Source organism: Jaculus jaculus, chromosome 1, assembly GCF_020740685.1.
Source record: "Jaculus jaculus isolate mJacJac1 chromosome 1, mJacJac1.mat.Y.cur, whole genome shotgun sequence".
NCBI classification, from domain to species: domain Eukaryota; kingdom Metazoa; phylum Chordata; class Mammalia; order Rodentia; family Dipodidae; genus Jaculus; species Jaculus jaculus.
Window position 1 is genome coordinate 261,501,112 of NC_059102.1, and position 13,140 is coordinate 261,514,251.

Below are 13,140 nucleotides of genomic sequence, written 5' to 3' on the forward strand. Positions count from 1 at the left end.
CCCAGGCTGACATGGAACTTGTTCTAACCTTGAAATCAAAATGACCCTCCTACCTCAGTCTCTTAGGATCAAAGGCTTGTGCCACTATAGCCAGCTTTATCTTTTCAGTTTTTCAGTAATTGTGCACTTATTTCTTTTATTTTTATTTATTTATTTGGTTTCCAAGGTAGGGTCTCACTGCACCTCAGGCTGACCTGGAATTCACTCTGTAGTCTCAGGGTGACCTTGAACTCACCTCTGCCTCCTGAATGCTGAGATTAAAGACCTGCACCACCACACCCGGCTTGTGCACTTATTTCTTGAAAGAACTGTAATAAAATCCTACTAAGGGAAAAAGCACTGTTGGCCAACAAAAAGCTTTTAGTGTCCCATTCCCAAAGCCATGCGGTGGATAAAGCACCGTAGCAGAAGGCTGTGCTCAGGCCTGGAGAACTATCTGACTGGTTAAGGTGCTTGCCTGCGAAGCCAAAGGATTCCGGTTTGATTCTCCAGGACACACATAAGCCAAACTCTCTCTCAAATAAATTAAAATATATTAAAAAGAAGAAGAGGGGCTGGAAAGATGGCTTAGTAGTTAAGCACTTGCCTGTGAAGCCTAAGGACCCTAGTTCAAGACTCGATTCCCCAGGACCCACGTTAGCCAGATGCACAAGAGGGGTTCGTTTGCAGTGGCTAGAAGCCCTGGTGCGCCCATTCTCTCTCTCTGCCTCTTTCTCTGTCTGTCTAACACTATGAAATAAATTTTTTCAAATATAAATAAATAAAAAGAAGAGGAAGAGGAGAAGGAGGAAGGCTGTACTTCTCAATAGCTGCAGAAAGAAGAGCCTCAACTGCTAAGATCAACACTGTCCCTCTACTGTCGTTTAGTGGGTCTCCTGCCCTCAGTGCCACTGCTAGTGACCTCCTCTGGGATAAGCAGCCCTCCTGTCTCCCAACTTATAGGATATAGCTCAGTCAATCCTTTTCAGAGCATATGCATTTGTATTTTTTATTTTATTTTATTTTATTTATTTGCAACCAGAGGGAGAGATAGCAGACAGAAATTGGGCACACCAGGGCATCTAGCCACTGCAAATGAACTCCAGATGCACACGCCCACTGTGCTTCTGGCTTACATGGGTCCTGGGAAATCAAACCTGGGTCCTTTGACTTCTCAGACAAATGCCTTAGCTACTAAGCCATTTCTCCAGCCCCTTGTATTATTATTATTTTATTTATTTATTCATTTGGGTTTTTCGAGGTAGGGTCCCACTCTAGCCCAGGCTGACCTGAAGTTCATTCTGTAGTCTCAGGGTGGCCTTGAACTCACAGCAATTCTCCAACCTCTGCCTCCCGAGTGTTGGGATTAAAGACATGTGCCATCATACCCGGTAAGGTACATTTGTATTTTTAAAAGCATGGTGGCTCATGCCTATGATCCCAGTACTCGGGAGACAGAGGTAGAGTTCAAGGCCACCCTGAGACTACAGAGTGAATTCCAGGTCAGCCTGGGCTAGAGCAAGACATTATCTCAAACACCAAAATAATATCTATCTATCTATCTAGATATGTATGTATATATATATAGATATTTATTTATTTATTTTGCAAGCAGTGAGAGCAAGAAAGAGAGCACACATGGATGCACCAGGGCCTCCAGTCACCGCAAACAAACTCCAGATGCATGAGCCACTATGTGCATCTGGCTTTACATAAGACCTGGGGAGGTGGAAGATGGGGAAAGGAAATTTCGAAGCCCCTGCCCCCGGAGTTACATCCTGTACTGCAGTACTGCATGGTCTTTGTGCTGACACTGTAGCTTTGTACTGTTTCAAGGCCATGGTCCGTATTGTGGCTCCTATTGTATTGTTTTGTTTTGTTTTTTCCTTTTCGAGGTAGGGTCTCACTCTGGTCCAGGCTGACCTGGAATTAACTCTGTAGTCTCAGGGTGGCCTTGAACTCACGGCAATCCTCCTACCTCTGCCTCCCGAGTGCTGGGATTAAAGGCGTGCGCCACCACGCCCGGCTTGTGGCTCCTATTGTAAATCACCCTGTGCTGCTTTTTCTCTCCACAGCACAGCTGCAGGCATGTGTCTGCTAATTAACCATTTTTTCTGTTTCTGTAAAACTTGCTTATCACATACTCAAGGTCTCTGGCACTAGATGGGGCTCTGAGCTCTGAGAATAATGAGAATAGCCCAAGATAAGGTAGATGAGCTCTGAATGACCAAGAATCAGAGTCCAGGCTTTAGAAGAGATTCCTCTGGGCCCGTGCTGGTGTGAAAATAAACTGATTCTGCACTCAGTCTCTGGTGCTGGTTCTGTGAGCCTCAGTGTTCCATATCACTGGATATGGCAGACAGCTTCAAGTTCACTGAGATGAACTTCCAGACCAGGCACAGTTATGGAGGAAGGGATATTTATTGAAGCTTACAGATCCAGGGGAAGTTCCATAGTGGCAGAAGAAGCTGGTCTGATTTCACAGGCCCAAGCAGAGAGAGAGAAGCACAAGCCTAAAAGCCAAAAGCACACAGCACACTTCAGGAACTCTAGCTTGGCACACTTTGTATATCTTTAGATTGAAATCTGAAACCTACCATCACACCTTAAGATCCACCCAGTGACACTGCCTCCAGCCAGGTGACTGCAGATGCAAACTACAAACAAATAAACAACTGAATATATTGAGGGCCATCTATTCTATTGAAATCACCACACTGGGGAATCAAACCCAGGTCATTAGGCTTTGCAGGCAAGCACCTCAACCATTGAACCATCTCTCCAGCTCCTTTTGATTTTTTTGTTTGTTTTTGTTTTTCAAGGTAGGGTCTTGCTCCATCTCAGGCTGACTTGGAATTAGTCTCAGGCTGGCCTCAAGCTCACAGCGACCATCCTACTTCAGCTTCCTGAGTGCTGGGATTAAAGCATGTGCCACCATGCCTGGCCCCATTTGTTTTTATTTTATTTTATTTTATTTTGTTTTGTTTGTTTGTTTTTTGAGAGAGAGAAAATGGATGCACCAGTGCCTCCTAGCCCCTGCAAACAAGCTCCAGATGTATGTGCCACTTTGGGCATCTGGCTTTACATGGGTACTAGGCAATAAAACCTAGGTCATTAGGCTTTGCCGGTAAGTGTCTTAACTGCTGAGCCACCTCTCCAGCTTTTTTTTTTTTTAAAGGTAAGGTGTTCCCGTCAGGTTCACATTGCTGGCAGAAATCACACAACCAAGAGCAAATTGGGGAGGGGAGGTTTATTTTGGCAAGCTCCATGATGGCAGGGGGAACAATGGCATGAGCAGAGGTTGGACATCACCTCCTGACCAATATAAGGTGGACAACACTTGCCAAACACTGGCTATAATACCCACAAGCCTGTCCCCAACAATACACTGCCTCCAGGAGCCATCAACTCCCAAATCTCCATCAACTGGGAACCTTGCATCAGAACACCTAAGTTTATGGGGAACCTCTGAATCAAATCACCACATAAGGTCTCATTCTAGCCCAGGCTTACCCAGTTCATTTCCCTCCCTCCCTCCCTCCCTCCCTCCCTCTCTCTCTCTCTCTTTCTCTTTTTGGTAGGGTCTCACTCTTGCCCAGGCTGACCTGGAATTCACTCTGTCTCAGGGTGGCCTTGAACTCACAGATCCTCCTACCTCTGCCTCCAGAGTGCTGGGATGAAAGGTGCATGCCACCACACACCCAGCTTCATTTGTTTTTTTTCTTTTTGTTGTTGTTCATTTTTATTTATTTATTTTAGAGTGACAGAGTGTGAGAGAGAGAGAGAGAGAGGCAGAGAGAGAGAATGGGTGCACCAGGGCTTCCAGCCACTGCAAATGAACTCCAGACGCGTGCACCCCCTTGTGCATCTGGCTAACGTGGGTCCTGGGGAATTCAGCCTTGAACCGGGGTCCTTAGGCTTCACAGGCAAGCGCTTAACTACTAAGTCATCTCTCCATTCCTTCCTTTGTGTATTTTAAAAGGACTTATTAATAATAGAAATTTGTTTTACTTTTTCCTAAATACTTTTATTTATTTGAGCGAGAGGGAGAGGCAGAGAGACAGAATGGGCATTTTAGGGCCTTCATCCACTGCAAAGAATTCCAGATGCATGCACCACCTTGTGTAGCTTATGTGGGTCCTGGGGAATCAAACCTCGCTCCTTTGGCTTTGCAGCATTAACTGCAAAACCCTACCTCCAGCCCTTGTTTTAGTTTTTCATAACAGCTTTGATAAGCTCAGATAGCTTTTAGAAGAAAAATAAAATATATTTACATACATAGTATAAAATGGTTTAATTCTAATAAAAGATCTTTTTTTTTTTTTTTTCCGAGATGGGGTCTCTAGCTCAGGCTGACCTGGAATTCACTGTCATCTTAGGGTGGCCTCAAACTCATAGAGATGCTCCTACCTCTGCCTCCCAAATGCTGGGATTAAAAGTGTGCGCCACCACACCTAGCCAAAGATCACATTTTTAAAACTTCGCTATACATACTACACACACGTACATATATACAATATGCATACATATATGTATACTGTAAATATGTGTGTGTATGTATATTGCGGCTAAGTCCAAAATTGGAACTTGAATAGCATTGTTTAAACTCTCCAGATATAGTAACTTTATTATTACCATTTTTTGGACATACATACACGTCCTTTGTAGGATGTGGGTTTCTCTTCGGCCCACGGCGGCGCCCGCGCACGTGTGGGTCCTTTCCGCAGAGGCGCGTCCCTAGTCTTCAAACTGCGCTCGTCACTTCCTCCTCGGCGGCCTCGGTTTTTCTCTTTTAAAACTTTTTTTTCCTCTCTCCTCTCTGTTACCGGGGAGGTTTTAGCGCCGAGGTCTGCCCTGCGGCCACCGGCAGAGGTCGGACGCGAGTCTGCGGGGCGCCGAAGGGGACGCGTCCGCGCCTGGCTCTCGGGGACGCAGCCCCTGGGCGCGCGGCGGGCGCGCCGTCTGCGCTGAGGCTCGGCGGGCCACGCGGGGAACCCTGCGCGATGTGGACCTTGTGTTTTCGCGCTCGCTGGTAATCCCAAGTCCCCGGAAGGAGCGGTCGCCGCCCAGGTTTCCTTACTCTTACGTAAAGAGCTGCAGAAAGGAACTCTTTGCAAGAGCCCGGATAGCTCAGTCGGTAGAGCATCAGACTTTTAATCTGAGGGTCCAGGGTTCAAGTCCCTGTTCGGGCGCTCCTGCTTTTTTTTCTTAAAATTGACAAAATTTTGTAGATTTTTTATGGTTAGAGTTAAGGTAATAATGTGTGTATTGTTTCGTCATTCTTTTGGGTTGAAAACACAGGATCTTCACTGTTTCCTCTTTTCCTTTCGCAATTGAAATATGAAAAAAAAAAAAAAATCCCTATCGTCAATGTCCAAAACCTCCACACTCACGAAGAAATGAAAGTTTACACTATCCCCTGTTAAAATATCAATAAAAACATTAAGAAAAAAAGCTCTAATCTCAAAAAATAAAGTTATTTTTGCAGTTCCTTTTCTTGTTCTTTATAATGTTTATGTTCCGGAATAAATGAGAAACGTATCGAATCAAATTTAAAAAGGATACATACATGTTTTTTCAGCAGTTCGCGTTTTTGCTAGTATACCGTTTTAGACAAAAACCACTGCCGCCCGAACAGGGACTTGAACCCTGGACCCTCAGATTAAAAGTCTGATGCTCTACCGACTGAGCTATCCGGGCGCCCTGCAAGAGTCGCCTTCTACTGTTTACTTCATATAAGGGTAACACGTTGTTGTTTTTTTTTTCCCCCCTCCGACGAGCTAAATTTAGGTTTTCACTAAAATTACGTTCTCTTTTTTTATTAAAGCGTGACAACACAAATTTATTTTTTCTCTTTTTATTTATCCATTTATTTAATACATTTTTTTTTTTGAGGTAGGATTTTGCTCCAGCCCAGGCTGACCTGGAATTCACTATGTAGTCTCAGGGTGACCTCCATGACGATCCTCCTACCCGAGTCTCCCGAGGGCTGAGAGTAAAGGCGAGCACCACCATGTTCTTTGAGAGAGAGAAAGAGAGAGGAAGGAGAACCCGGGCAGGAGGCCTCAGCCGGCGCAAGTGAACTCCAGAAGCATTGTGCCACCTGCTGGTCCTTTGGCTTTGCCAGCAAGCTCCTTAACCATTATGCCATCTCTCCAGTCCCGCCAATATATTTTTTAAAATTATTTACTTATTTCAGCGGCGGGAGAGAGAGATCAAGTAATTATGGGCAAATGACCTTTCACATGCATGTTTCAAGTTCACATAAACAAAACTGAATTCCCTTATCAGTCTTTGAGATTTCATAATTCTGTGTTCCACGACCTTTGCGTCAGTGAAACGACTGGAAAAAGTCAGGTTGATCTAAAAACTTTTACCCTCAGTACTCCACATCGACAGCCTACGCACACTACTTTGAAGACTTCGTCTTGCGAGCCTGCCTTAAGATTGCAATTTTAAACAATAAATTAGTTAAATTATTACTGTTTCTTTTCTTGAGTTAGGGTTTCACTCTAGCCCAGGCTGACCTGGAATTTGCTATGTAGTCTCAGGGTGGCCTCCAACTCAAGGTGATCCTCCTACCTCTGCCTCCCAAGTGCTGGGATTAGGTATGTTTGTGGATATTGCAGGCTGGGCTGCAGTGAGACCCTTTTTAAAAATGTATTTATTATTATTATTTGAGATAGGGTCTCATGGCAGCCCAGGTTGACTTGGAACTCACTTTGAAGTCCTAGGCTGGCCTCGAACTCACAGTGAATAACCTAACTTCTGCCATCATGACCTGCCCAAGACCCTTCTCGATAAACAAAAAATGAGCTGGATGTGGTGGTGCACACCTTTCATCCCAGCACTCAGGAGGCAGAGGTAGGAGGATCGCCATGAGTTGGAGGCCACCCTAAGACTACATAGTGAATTCCAGGTCAGCCTGAGCAAGAATGGAACCCTAGCTCAAGAAAAAAAAAAAAATTAGTTTAACTAACTTTTGTTTAAAATTGCAATCCTAAGGCAGGCTCACAAGATGAGGTCTTCAAAGTAGTGTGCATAGGGTGTCGATGTGGAGTACTGAGGGTAAAAGTTTTTAGATCAACCTGACTTTTTCCAGTCGTTTCACTGACGCAAAGGACGTGGAACACAGAATTATGAAATCTCAAAGACTGATAAGGGAATTCAGTTTTGTTTATGTGAGCTTGAAAGTTCTGAACACAATGAATAACAAAATAGTCCAGCCTCAGTTGGAGAAATTTGCTTTTCCTAGAATTGTCTGATTCTTTGAGAACAATGACCCACAAGCTGTGTGATCCTGAGTAGGTCCGGGTTTCCATATGTACAACACAAGATTCGAGTTGACCCCTGAGACACCTTCTACAGCTAAGCGTTAGCATCATGCTGTTTTTTCCAATGTGCATATGATCAGCAGGAGCGACCTCAAAACGTACAAGGAGTGCTTTCACACGATCCTCTACTATGTCTCAACCACCTAGCTATACTTTCTCTCTGTGGGAGATAAGTAGGACAGAGAGCCTGCAAAATGTCTAGGAAAGAAGACAGATACAAAAGCAACTTCAGCATAAAGAAATGAGTGCACACGTTTGGTAGAGAACCTTCTGTTTTCAGATGGCAGTGACTTTGGGATGACTCAGAAGGCATCATGGTACTGGAAAGAAGTGACGGGAGTGCTCAGCGCTGCAATATCTCCATCACACCTTCCAAGGCTCAGGGTCTAATGCGGAAGAGGTGGCAGAAAGAATGTAAGAGCCAAAGGAAGGGTAGAACTCCTTACAACGTGCTCCCCCAAGACACAAAATGACCTGGATATCCATGACCTCACAGTGCCTGACACTACCTTCACAAGACCATCATAAGAGGAGGAAAAGATCATGACATCAAAATAAAAGAGAGACTGACTGAGATGGGGAGGGGATATGATGGAGAATGGAGTTTCAAAGGGGAAAGTCGGGGGAGGGAGGGTTTTACCATGGGATATTGTTTATAATCATGGAAGTTGTTAATAAAAATTTGAAATAAAAATATTGTTAAAAAGAAGTGAGTGCACAAAAATAATAAGCAAAGAAACAAGTGCAATAAGGAAGGGAGACTCAGAAAACAGGAGTTTACAACGAGAAAACTACATTATTTTGCTGAAGAGATGATTCAGGGGCCAGAGGCGCTTGCTTGTTCAATTCCTCCAGTATTCACACAAAATCAGATGCACAAAGTGGTGCATGTGTCTGCCATTCTGTCTCACTCAAATAAACTGTATATATGCATATGTATGTACACATTTTATTTAATTTAAGCAAGGAAGAACATGTTCTGCCTGTATGCATGAGTTGTGAGGATGCATCACACCTCCACACTTTTTAAAAGACTACTCATATTCTTAATTTTATTTATTTATTTTTATTTGTTATTATTATTTATCAGAGAGAGAGAGAGAGTGAGTGAGAATGGGCGCACCAGAGCCTCTAGCTACCACAAATGAACGCAAATGAACTCCAGATGCATGTGTCACCATGTGCACCTGATTCGTGTGCATCTGGTTTACATGGGACCTGGAGAATTGAACCTGGGTCCTCAGGCTTCACAGGCAAGCACCTTAACCACTAAGCCATCTCTCCAGCATCTTATTTTATTTTTTATTTGAGAGAGAGGGAGAATGGGCATGCCAGGGCCTATAACCACAGCAAACGAACTCCAGATACATGTGCCACCTTGTTCATCTGGCTTAGGTGGGTCCTGGGGAATCGAACCTGTATCCTTAGGCTTCACAGGCAAGTACCTTAAAACTGCAAAGTGGTCCCTTCAGCCCACCTCCATATATTTTTTTTTAATTTATTTCTTTGAGAGCAACAGAGAGAGAGAGAACTGCAAGCAAACTCCAGACACATGCGCCCCCTTGTGCATCTGGTTAACGTGGGTCATGGGGAATGGAGCCTCGAATCAGGGTCCTTAGGCTTCACAGGCAAGCGCATAACTACTAAGCCATCTGTCCAGCCCCACCTCCACATTGTTTAAAAAAGGGAAATGATGTCTGCTTAAGATGTCTAATAGGAATAAGAAGAAAAGGACCCTTGTGACTTTTTCCTACCCAAAGACCTTGTGATGTCATTTGCCTTTTTCCTTCAAGATGATAAAATTAGCCATTTTCAGGTAAAAAATGGCCAAATAGGTTTGGTTCACAAATACACTATTTCTTGAGTATCTACTAATCCCACAACAGTGAGCCCCATGGCGTGGAGTCAACCAGTACATCTGAAAGGAAGGTTGCGGCACAAGCTTCTTAGCGCAGGGTGGATAACTCCGCCTGGCTGCAGTGGGGGAGGCAGAGACATAGGCAGGGTGAGAGCGGAGAAAACCGGCCGGGCTTAGAGCCGGCTAAGATTAAGTTCACTGTGTAGGCAGTAGAGCTGAGGCTTCGGCAGTTTGGCTTGTTGACACTGCAAGGCTCACCTGAAATAGCGTGAAATCAATCCGCTTCACCTATGTCGTGTTAAGAGCCACATCACAGGTGCCATCTTTGTATTTAGGGTAAAAATCCTCCTAGAGACTTCTTGGTTTTCACTTTACATAGACTGTTGACTTTTAATTCTACCACTAGAGGGCAGGCTAAACTCAGATTCTGTACACGGTGGCTCTTTTTGGTTTTTGTTTTTTCCAAGTAGGGTCTCACTCTAGCTCAGGCTGACCTGGAATTCACTATGTGGTCTCAGGGTGGCTTCAAACTCACGGCGATCCTCCTACCTCTGCACCCAAGTGCTGGGATTAAAGGCGTGCACCACCATGCCCGGCCCTGTTTTTGTTTTTTATTTTTAATTTTTGTTGACAACCTACATATATATGTACCCTGATCATAATCCCATCCTACTTCCCTACCCTGTTCCCCTCCACTGAACCCCTTCTTTCCAACCTAGTCCCTCTTCTATTTTTAAATTTTTTACTCTTTTTTAAAAAATACTTTTATTGGCCTGGGGAGATGTCTTAGCAGTTAAGGTGTTTGCCTGCAAAGCCTAAGGACCTAGGCTCAATTCCCCAGTACCCACATAAACAAGATGCACAAGGTTTGCAGTGGCTAGAGACCCTGGAAAGACCGTTTTCTCTCTGTCTCTCTCTTTCTCTCTCACACGCACACTCTCAAATAAATAAAATATTTTTTAAAATAGAGAGAGAATTGCACACAACAGGACTTCCAGCCACTACAAACAAACTACAGATGCAAGCGCCACTTCGTGCAGCTGGATTTACATGAGTACTGCAGAATCAAACCTGGTTCTTTAGGCTTTGTACGCAAGCACCTTAACTGCTGAGCCATCTCTACAGCCCTATTTATTTATTTCTTTGTGTTTCGAGGTAGGGTTTCACTCTAGCCCAGGCTGACCTGGAATTCACTGTGTAGTCTCAGGGCGGCCTTGAACTCATGGTGATCCTCCTACCTCTGTCTCCCAAGTGCTGGGATTAAAGGCATGCACCACCACGCCCAGCTAAAGTTTTATTTTTGTTGTTGTTGTTTTTCTTTCTTTCCTTTTGTTTTTTTGTTTTTGTTTCTCGAAGTAGGGTTTCACTCTAGTCCAGGCTGACCTAGAATTCACTATGTAATCTCAGGGTGACCTTGAACTCACAGAGATCCTCCTACCTCGGCCTCCTGAGTGCTGGGATTAAAGGCCTTCTGAGTCTGCCACCACATGTAGAAATTTTTATTCTTATTTTAGTTTTTAGAGGTGGGGTTTCACTGTAGCCCAGGCTGACCTGGAACTCACCCTGTCATGGAAATTTTTACTTTTGAGATAGGGTCTTGCTGCGTAGGCCTGGCTAGCCTGGGCCCGCCTGTGTAGGGCAGCTGGCTTCAAACTTGCAGTGTCTCCTGGGGACTGAGATTATAGGTGGGGGTCTCGCCTGTCTTTCCAATAACAGGTATGAGACAGTAGCTCATTGTGGTTATCTTTTTTTATGTTGTTTTTTATGTTACATGTATGGTGTGTGTGTGGGGGGTGTGAACTCCGGAAGGTTGATCTTGGTGATTCTCATACCTTCTTGGGCTTTCGTTTCCTGGGCCCTCAGTAGTGGTCTCCTAACAGCTGGCAACCACTCACTTCACTGGTAGCATTTTGAAGCAGAGATTGTTTTGAAGGAGTCAGGCAGCTATGCTGATGGTAAAGTTTTTTATTTTATTTTATTATTTTTCGGGGGTGGGGGTTTCGGGTAGGGTCTCAGTTTAGTCCAGGCTGACCTAGAATTCACAATATAGTCTCAGGGTGACCTCGAACTCACAGTGAACTATACCTTGCCTCCTGAGTGCTGGAATTAAAGGCGTGTGCCACCACACCTGGCTGATGATGGCACGGTTGAGTCTCCAGTGGTGCACAGCAAGGTATCTGGCAGAGAGAAAGGTGTGAGGCAAATATAATGGTACTGAACAGTCATGAGCACATCTCTAACAGTGGAATTTTTGGCCAATGGGGAGATGTTTTAGTTCTAGGGGGGCTTTCCCATGATCCCTACAGCAACATCAAGTGTAAGATGGTTACTTAAAGACCCAGTCTTGCCAGGTGTGATGGCACATGCCTTTAATCCCAGCACTCAGGAGGCCGAGGTAGGAGGATCACTGTGACTTCAAGGCCACCCTGAGACTACATAGTGAATTCCAGGTCAGCCTGAGCTAGAGTAAGACCCTACCTCAAAAATCAAACAAAAAAAGGGGGGCTTGAAACTGGGCATGGTGGCACATGTCTTCAATCCCAGCACTCATGGGGCAGAGCTAGGAGGATCACCATGAGTTCAATGGCCAGCCTGAGACTATGGGGTGAATTCCAGGTCAGTCTGGGCCATACAGCAAGACCCTACCTCAGAAAAACAAAAAGGAAAGGTACTTGCAAAGCCTGACAACTTGGCTTCAAATTCTCCAGCACCCACGTAAAGCCAGATTCAAAAAGTAGGGTAAGTAGGGCTGGAGAGATGGCTTGATGCCTAAGGCACATGCCTGTGAAGCCTAAGGACCCAGGTTTGATTCTCCAGGTCCCATGTAAGCCAGATGCACATGGTGGTGCATGCGTCTGGAGTTTGTTTGCAGTGGCTACAGGCCCTGGTGTGCCCATTCTCTCTCTCTCTCTCTCTCTCCTGTCTCTAATAATAAATAAAAGTAAATCTTAAAAAAAAAAAAAGTAGAATAAGCATGTTGCATTCATTTTCAGTGGCAAAACCCTAGTGTACACACACACACACACACACACACACACACACAAATAAATTAAAAATTCTTAGGCCCTCCCTGAGGCCACATAGTGAATTTCAGGTCAGCCTGGGCAAGAGTGAAACCCTACTTTGAAAATATATATATATATTTAAAATTCTGGGGACAGGCAAGGTGGTGCTCTCCTTTAATCCCAGCACTCTGGAGGTTGAGGTAGAAGGATCTCCATGAGTTTAAGATCAGCCTGGACAGAGTAAGTTCCAGGTCAGTCTGGACTACAGTGATATCATGCTTCCTAAATAAATAAATAAATAAAAAACCTGGGCATTTCTGCATGAGAAGGAAAATACTTGGTAGCAGAGGCCAGTTAAAAAGGAGACATAAAGGGAAGAGAAAGGAAGGGAAGAGTATACTTAATAGGTTGATATTGTATATATGTAATTACAATGATTGTAATGGGGAGGTAATATGATGGAGAATGGCATTTCAAATGGGAAAGTGTGGGGGTGGGGAGGGAGGGAATTACCATGGGATATATTTTATAATCGTGGACAATGTTAATAAAAATAAATAAATAAATAAAATAAAACCTGGGCATGGGCATGGTAGCTCAGGCCTTTTATTTTATTTTATTTTCTCAATTTTTATTAACATTGTCCATGATTATAAAAAAGTATCCCATGGTAATACCCTCCCTTCCCCCCACACTTTTCCTTTTGAAATGCCATTCTCCATCATATCCCCTCCCCATCTCAATCAGTCTCTCTTTTATTTTGATATCATTTTTTCCCTCCTCTTATGATGGTCTTGTGTAGGTAGTGTCAGGCACTGTGAGGTCATGGATATCCAGGCCATTTTATGGCTGGAGGGAGCATGTTGTAAGGAGCCCTACCATTCCTTTGGCTCTTACATTCTTTCTGCCACCTCTTCCGCAACAGACCCTGAGCCTTGGAAGGTGTGATCGTGATCGAGATGTT

The 13,140-nt window shown here is 44.3% G+C and overlaps 2 non-coding genes across 2 annotated transcripts; one reads left to right on the plus strand and one right to left on the minus strand.

Moving 5' to 3' along the window:
• Window positions 1–5,098: 5,098 nt before the first annotated feature.
• On the plus strand, window positions 5,099–5,171 carry Trnak-uuu. The gene has a single exon. It is a non-coding gene; the product is annotated as a tRNA-Lys (tRNA).
• Window positions 5,172–5,606: 435 nt separating this feature from the next.
• On the minus strand, window positions 5,607–5,679 carry Trnak-uuu. The gene has a single exon. It is a non-coding gene; the product is annotated as a tRNA-Lys (tRNA).
• Between the last annotated feature and the right edge of the window lie 7,461 nt (window positions 5,680–13,140).